Consider the following 7,436-nt stretch of genomic DNA (forward strand, 5'->3'; position numbering starts at 1 on the left):
AAGGAAGGGGAATAATTTCTTCCTGACTACAGTATAGATCAGGTCCGTGACTTTGAGCTACTGCAAAATGTTCTGAAGTACACTTTTTTCTGTTTCGGCAACATTCATCTTGAGAATTCAACACCTGTTCATTAGCCCTTAGTAATTGACAAAAATGCTTTTAGAAAGTAGTGGGTTCATTGATACTAACAAAATGGTTGGTATCAATGAACCCACTACTTTCTAAAAGCATTTCAAAAATGGTTGGTATCAATGAACTGGAGATACGTTAGTTTCAGTTGTTGAGTTCAAATGAACCTTTCAAATACTAAAAAAGTTCTTTTGCATAATCGAAAGGATTTCATCTGAGAATAATTTTTCTACTTAAAAATGAGTTTTGCAGTACTTTTTAAATACTACTTGTATTTTTATTTTCGAAAATTTTCATAAATATTGTAATTAATTATTTCCAATTTTAATAACTCGCAGAAAAAACACAATTTTCAAGAAATTTTTTTATTATGGTTATTCAAACTTATACTAATATACAGCATCTTTTATATTCCTTATACATTTGACACTGCATGCTTCAACCTGCATGTAAGTTTCTCTTCCTTAGTAACTCCTTACCCAGAGACGTCTCAATGAAAAGCCAAATCATGCACAAAATTTACACCTGAAAAAAAAAAAAAATATGATAAAATATTTTTAACACCATATACTCGACAACAGAGTACATCACATACCCCCCCCCAAAAAAAAAGAAATTGCAAGAAATACAAATTTCTAACAGAAAAATGCATTTTCAAACAGCTGAAATTGTTTCACAAATTAATAATGCAGATAGCAAATGTAACATATGGCACTATTGCCACTCAGTGCAATCTCTGCATATCCTAAATTCTGCTGGCTGATGTCTTCCAGTTCTGAACATTTTTTTGCCTCTAAATTCTGCTGCTCAGTGCCCTCTGCTAAATTATAAAATTCTGCTATGCACTATTCTCTAAATTCTAAAAATTTTGACTACCACTGGTTGCACAGGCTCTGATCAAAGCAAAGAGGCGAGATCCTACCTGCTATTGATAAACTGCCTTATAAATACCACAGATCTAAATAAATGTCAGTTTTAAATAAATTAACAATAATAATACACTGGATTATCAGTATATTACTACAAGAAGATGAGTCATCTTCACAACTGCTGCTTCCATGCTCGCAGTGTCATTTGCTCGTGCAATATCAGTCAGTACTTTGTGTGCCGGAGGTTTCACATGAAGAGCCTCTACACCTGAGTATAAAATGTTCGTGTTCCAGTAAACACTGAATTCAGAGGGGAAAGAATAACTCTTTCATGGTGGATACCTCAGTTACCAAATGGCTTTCTAAGGCTCTATTCAAGCCGTTGTATAAATGTCATAATTCCCAACTAACAACGCTTCGTAGTCAGACCTTGCTATGTCACAAAAACTAGTTTGGGCATTAAGCTTGAAGTTTTCAACTTTGTGTCGACTTGATATAAGAGTCGGCCAATCAGAGCATATACATGAAACCTATTGACAGAGAAAGCTGTAGACACATACATGCATGCACAAATTTAGCTTCTCTAATTGGCTATGGCTTAGACCCTCTCTCGCAGGTGTGAATGGAACTCCCACATTTTATGCCTTATGATTATGTGTCTATGACATTTATACCATCATCTGAACGGTGCCTTACGATGGCATACTAAGAAGATGCAATGTCTTGTGGGGATAAGCAATTTATACTCCTAAGCCTAAAAGAATACTTGGAAAAAAAGTCACATGACTTAAATTTATTTTCTAATTGCTCTAACTTGAGGCACATTACGAGAGGAAAGCAAAGGTAGTAATCAGAATTATTTAAAAAATTTTATCCTTATATTTTTCTTAAAAATTCTGTAAAATGATAAAATTTTTGGCTTTCCTCAAATAAATATATATGGAAAAAATAATAGCCACATAATCACAGATTTCATTTTGTTATATTTTATTAACAAAATTTAAATTATTAAAAATCTCTTTCATGAAGGGAAAATAAAACATCATGAAAACTATGAAAAAGAAGCAATATTTAAAAAAGATAGTAGGCTTATTGATGAGGCTCCCATCAAAAGAATCGAACCCCAAAATATTTTCATTTGCTTCAGTGTCCCGTCTGAAAATTTCACTGATTGCAATGAATATATTTAAAAAAAAATCTTTTATTTTCAAGTTCTTTCATGCAAAACGTCCAAATTTGGTACAAATCAAATTCATCCCCCCTCTTTTTGATAGCTACAATATTATACTTAACAGTTTTAATAGCTATCAGTATGTAAACAACATAATGTAACACCATAAAAGAAAAACATAAATGATGACATTTTAATTTTGGCATAGAGAAATACATATTTACCTCAAAAGAGAGCTTGTATTTCTACCTTCTACGTCAGAGTCAATAACTGAAATACCCAGATCAGAACTGAGAAGAAAAGAACCATAATTAGTTTAATTAAGATACAATAACATGCCGACCAAGTATTAATTTAGAAGTCAAGCAACAAAAATCAGCATCATATTTTGAAATATTCACTATTTGAAAATATAACGCTGATTTTGGTTGCTTGACTTCTAAATTAATACATAATTAATTAACCGTAATTAAGTAACTATAAGAGTTTCAATATCATGCACAGATAATATCTATTTTAGAAATAAACCAACTTACCTCAAGAAAGCCTGGTTTGTCTTAGGAACATTAGCTGTAACTTCTGGCGTAGAAAAGTCAAATTTTTCACTTCCAGACCTAAGAATGAAAGAAATAAACTGCTATAACATAATTAAAAAAAACATGAATAAATAAATAACACATAACAAATTTAAGCATTAAGCTATGTATGACTACCACCCATCTCAGACAGTGCGACAGATATTGCTGTATACTGTTTCGCCATACCTTGTGTAGCTATTATATCATGCTGTATAACCACAGTTTAGAAAAATTACAAAATGTGTTATTTATATCTATCTAAAATGGTACATTACTACATGATTTGTAAGAATAAATTAGAGAGCTCTGTGAATGAAATTCCTTCCAATTAAAAAATGTAGGAATAAAGAAAATGCAGGAATTGCAAATGCAGAAATGAAAAAGGGATTATATTTTTTTGCACAGAATCCAGATGACATATTTTTCAACATTTTAGAAATTTCAATATTAATTTTAGAGGCCTAAAATATTAGGCCCCTAAAAGCAGAATATAGTTTTTAAATGTTCAGACAATCTTCCTATGAGAAGAATTCCTTTGAGAAGTACACATCTGAACGAAAATTAAAAAACATGCACAAGAACAGAGCTGAGGACTTCTGTTTGCAGAAAGTCTGTCACATAACATATGAAAAATTTCTTATTGGTAGATTTTTGATCAGACAGATATTTTATTGTTATACAGAGAAAGCATTCACTCCCTTTCTACTAGAGATAATTCAATTTGGACAATGGCAAAAAGGCTAGATATTTTCTAATTACCTGCATCCCAATATCAATTCAGTTCAGCTTTTGGTGGAATTTACCATTTGTGACATATTTTTCAAAAACTACACTTCACAACATGCATGCATGACAAATACACAGAACCATAAATAAACAAGCAATAATATATATTTATATATAAATTTTACTAAATGATCATAAAATGTTCCAACGCTAAAAGAAAGTTTTAACATCCAAGTAAATGCCATAATATAAAAAAGCAAGTTGAACAGCGAGCACATGAATGAAATGTGCATACACCTGTAAAAATATACCATAGGTAACTGACAAAGCATTTCGTAGCAAACATATGACTATAAAATTTCCAATAATACCATGTAATGATGGTGAATTCAATTTAGATCGCAAGAACATGCTCATACTTTTGAAAAGATTCAATTATTTCAGCAATTCCTTGTGAATTGGAATTTACCCTTTCAATATTTCCCAACAATTTAGTGTGAATGGAGGAATAAATTGTTATAAAAGAATTGAACAATTATTAGCATCCCCTCATACACACACACAAACACATACAAAAAAAAAAAAAAAAAAAAAAAAAAAAACCTTACTTTGTAAAAAAAATCATCCGGGCAATGATTCTCATTTGACACAGATGCAGTTGTATCAATAATTTCTGACCTTCAATAAAAAAAATACGCATATTTTACTTCGGAATTAACTTACTACGAAATCATAAACGCGAGGTAGTCGATATAAAGAATAAATTATTTCTCACCTTTCGAAAACATCCGCTTGTTCGGAATCTTCCACATCTCGGGAATTTAATTTCATATTTTTTTGAGCTCGACGTTTTCGCTGAATTCTGGAACTTTTATTAAAACCAGGATGTTTTTTCTGTCGTCCTTGATATTTTCGCATATTTTTTTGCTAACTGACCACAGTACAAATAAATGTAAACAAAACGAGTGCGGAATAGCAATGCAATAGGGTTGCCGTAAACGTCATTCCGCTGACAGCTGACACTGTTTAGTGAAAACAGTGTATAAAGGAATATATGAAACGCTTCTAAATATTATTTAGAAAAAAATATGATTTATAACTGATATCAAAATCAATTACTTCGTGAATTTTTGCAGAAATAAGATTACAAAGCTAAATTTTAACTCGTAGCGCCATCTATTGATGGCTTTCCAAACTACACATTAAAATTACGTATTTCAAACTAATTTTTTTAAAATATAATATTTAAGTAAATTTCATTCCAAACCTGATTCTAACATTGTGATTCGAAAACTGACCTATTGCTTTATATTTCTGCCAAATTTCACGCAACATAGTTTCTTAATTAGCGATTCTGCGTGTAAACAAATTTTTAGTATTGTAATGCTGCTGTAGTAGACCACCTTAATAAACAATCTGACTCTCTATGAATAAATAGTGGTAGTATAAAAGAGTTATGTTTTGAAAAAGTAATTAAGTGGTTAATCTTACTACAGCTCACAGATTGTTTAATCCTCTTTGTGTATGTTGTCCCGTCATCCTGATCCCTAAATTATTGCTTCAAGAAATGTAGAAGCATAAGATAAGATGGAACGAAGAAGTTGATACCTGTGTAGCCAATCAGCAAGAGGCGCAATTGTTACGTCCCAACTTCTGTCTCGCCTCACAGCCTCTTTTGGGCCGGCACCGTTGGAGTGAAAAGATCGCTACTCAATGCTCCCGGTACGAGTCTCATTCGTATGTGTAAAATAAAATATATTTTATATTGAATGCTGTTTCATTCAATTATGGAGTCAGATCAACTACTATACCAAATTCAATAGCAACTACCCTTCAATGGTGACTTTGGAACGAAAACTCCTTTACAGTAACGGATACTTCTTGTTTTGAGTCTTCCTGCTGGCGCTTGTTTCACCTGAAAAATGGCCGAAACCGAAACTTTTGCTGTGGTGATTCATATAATTAATTGATTATAATTTAATTGATAATTATTAGCAAATTAATTAATTAATTATAATTTAACTGATAATTATTATTTATTGAAATAATTAAAGATTGAAGTAATTAACTAATTAAAATTAAATAAAATGTAGAGATAAATTGAAATTTAATACGCGATTTTTAATATAATTTTATTGTTAAAATAATATTTCCGAGATAAAATTTCTCCTGAAATTGTTATTTAACTACATAAAAGAAGTGCCGCAGCCTTCTTATTCAGGGCTCTGTTTGTTGAACTGCGGTGCTTAACCACCAGGGTGCCTGGGCGCCATAGCCCTATCCCTCATCGAATAACATGATAAAAGTTTCGAATTATGAGAAATATAACTGAATGTGCTAAATAATTAAATGAGCAAGAGTTTAAATTCATAATTGCTAATAGTTAAATACAAATTTTTTTTCCTTAAGTACCTAATTACTAATCCATACATAATTAACTATTTTTAACAACTATTTCACAGAAGAATACATGTACACACAAGAGAAACAAAATACGAAGTGCGACGCCTTAGTGCCACTAGTAAAAACAAAAAGCAAGGAAAAAGAACAATATACAATAAAGAATCTGAGCAACAATTTGCATAACACATATACAAAATTACATATTACTAACATTTAGGATCGCCCTTGGGCGTTTACTGAAATTGGGGTCCCTAGTATCATAACAATAGTTAACAACCACAGCATTGTCCAGAAGTTCCTGTTTATCAAAAATTGCCCTAGATAGGCGGCAATAAAAATCACAAAGATCCTCTATTCTTAACTCTTTACGAATTTGGCTATTCCGAATGTACCAGGAGGCATTACATATCATACGCAATACCCCGTTTTGGGCAGCTTGTAACTGCCTTCTCAAACTTTTGCACGAGTATGCCCAGACGGGGCATGCATAACTAAGAATTGGACGCAACATGGTTTTGTAAATGAGCAACTTATTATCAATAGATAGAACACTGTTTCGAGCAATTAAGGGGAAGAGTGAAGCTTTACTAGCTCGAAACTTCCTGAGAATATGTGTAACGTGTGGGTTCCATGTAAGAGATTTACTGAGGATCACTCCAAGATAAGGGACCTGCTTGACCCAGGGAATGTCCACACCATACATTTGCAGGTTGTCTTATCGACATTCACTTTGACTTTCCATTTGGTCAGCCAAGTCTCTAGCGAATGGATGTGGTGTTGTAGCTGTTGTATTGCTGAACTAACAAATGCACTTTGCGTTAGGATCGCTGTGTCGTCTGCATACATGGCTAGTGTTGTGTTGTGTGTAGTGGGGATGTCGTTTACGTAAATATTGAATAGGGTAGGGCCCAGAAGGGATCCCTGTGGAACACCAGCCCGTATAGGCCGGTTTGTGGATAATGAACCAGAAACATGAACGACAAAGTGTCTACCGGTTAGGTAGGATTTAATTATGTTTGTGATGTAGCCTGGGAGTCCCAGGTTGTGTAATTTGTATATGAGGGCATCCAGCCATACTCTATCGAAGGCTTTGGCGACATCTAAGAAAAGTCCACCAGTGACACGATGTTGTTGCATCCCACTGCTTATTAACTCAACAACTCTGTAGAGTTGATGCGTTGTCGAGTGCTTACGCCTGAACCCAAACTGATAGGGTATGAGGATCTTCTGCTCATCCAGGAAGATGTTTAGTCTATGTAGAATAACTGCTTCCACGATTTTGCTAATTGAGCTTAGCAAACTGATTGGTCGGTAACTCTCAGGAGCAGTCGCAGGCTTGTTGGGCTTAAGCAGAGGGACAATCTTGGCAGTTTTCCAACAAGTTGGGAAGTACTGCCATCGTAGTATGATATTCACTAACTTGGTGAAGTAGAGTATTATCTTGACAGGGAAGTGCTTGATCATCTCTTTTGTGACCCCGTCTACTCCAGGGCTCTTCCTTTTCGCAATTCGCATGATATAGAGACAGACCTCCGATGGCATGGCTGAGATAATGTTGT

The 7,436-nt window shown here is 33.4% G+C and overlaps 1 long non-coding RNA gene across 1 annotated transcript; it reads right to left on the reverse strand.

The window, feature by feature from the left end:
• Positions 1-371: 371 nt before the first annotated feature.
• Positions 372-5,359, reverse strand: LOC146997608 (uncharacterized). The gene is made up of 5 exons (XR_015040714.1): positions 4,250-5,359; positions 4,083-4,152; positions 2,707-2,784; positions 2,395-2,460; positions 372-655 (listed from the first exon to the last, which is right to left on the reverse strand). It is a non-coding gene; the product is annotated as an uncharacterized LOC146997608 (long non-coding RNA).
• Positions 5,360-7,436: the final 2,077 nt, after the last annotated feature.

Source organism: Stegodyphus dumicola, chromosome 4, assembly GCF_044657685.1.
Source record: "Stegodyphus dumicola isolate Sdum_Otavi_A_Nest chromosome 4, ASM4465768v1".
Lineage (NCBI taxonomy): Eukaryota > Metazoa > Arthropoda > Arachnida > Araneae > Eresidae > Stegodyphus > Stegodyphus dumicola.